Here is an 824-nt window from a genome sequence, read left to right as displayed (position 1 = left end):
TTCCCATTAAACCACTTTAAAAAAAAAAAGAGTTAATTCTTAACCGGGATCAATGTAAGTCTTAACGAGATGTTTCAGTGCTTTTACCACTGCAATGAAGGATTTCATTAGTCGCATGTGCTGCGACCATGGCATAAAGGCCAATGCCAAACCAGCTCTAACAGAACTCCTTTCAATAAGAAGATGAAACCATGTTTTTATTTATCTACCAGAAAAGTGCAAGAATTAAGTGGTCCAACCAACAATTCTGCAGCTAAAAAAGTGGCGAGAAAAGTGGTGTGGCGATGGGCCATCAGAAGGAATGACTTTTACTACCAGACTGTGAAGTTAAGAAAACCCTTTCCATAGTAAGGAAAGTAAGGCCATAAGTAAACTGGTACCGAACATGCTTCTGGTCATCTCAGTTATCACACACGCCAACACACGAGGAGAAAGAAGAGCCCCACAGGGTAAAGGAAGAAGGGTTTACTCGAGAAGAGTAAACAATGCACTTCAACAGACACAGGAATACGTTTACGCTTACTGAGAGAAGCAGAGAGCACCACAATCGGCTCCTTTGAAACAAGAGGTCGCACCCTCGAGGTGCGGAGCGCTCAGGAGGCTGAGGGACAGCTGCCTGCGGAGAGTCAGCCTGAGCCCACCACCCCCACCTTCTGCTGATGGCACCCCGCGCCCGCCTCTTTGCAATACTCATCGTCTTGCTTAGAACATTTATAATACTCCGAGATTGACCTTTCTTAAATGTCTCCTTCCCCGCGTACAGCTGTTGAAGAAGCGGGAGGGCCTCGGCCCCTCGGTGCACAGGCCCCGCCGCCAGCTCTCCA

General features: G+C 47.6%; 1 protein-coding gene across 1 annotated transcript in view; it reads right to left on the bottom strand.

Moving 5' to 3' along the window:
• CFAP61 (cilia and flagella associated protein 61) overlaps positions 1 to 824 on the bottom strand; it is a 108,928-nt gene that overhangs the window by 97,080 nt on the left and 11,024 nt on the right.

Source organism: Charadrius vociferus, unplaced genomic scaffold, assembly GCF_000708025.1.
Source record: "Charadrius vociferus isolate BGI_N301 unplaced genomic scaffold, ASM70802v2 scaffold455, whole genome shotgun sequence".
In the NCBI taxonomy this organism is placed as follows: Eukaryota; Metazoa; Chordata; class Aves; order Charadriiformes; family Charadriidae; genus Charadrius; species Charadrius vociferus.
The sequence above is the reverse complement of the archived record's forward strand: the minus strand, read 5'-3'. Positions and strand labels throughout refer to the sequence as shown.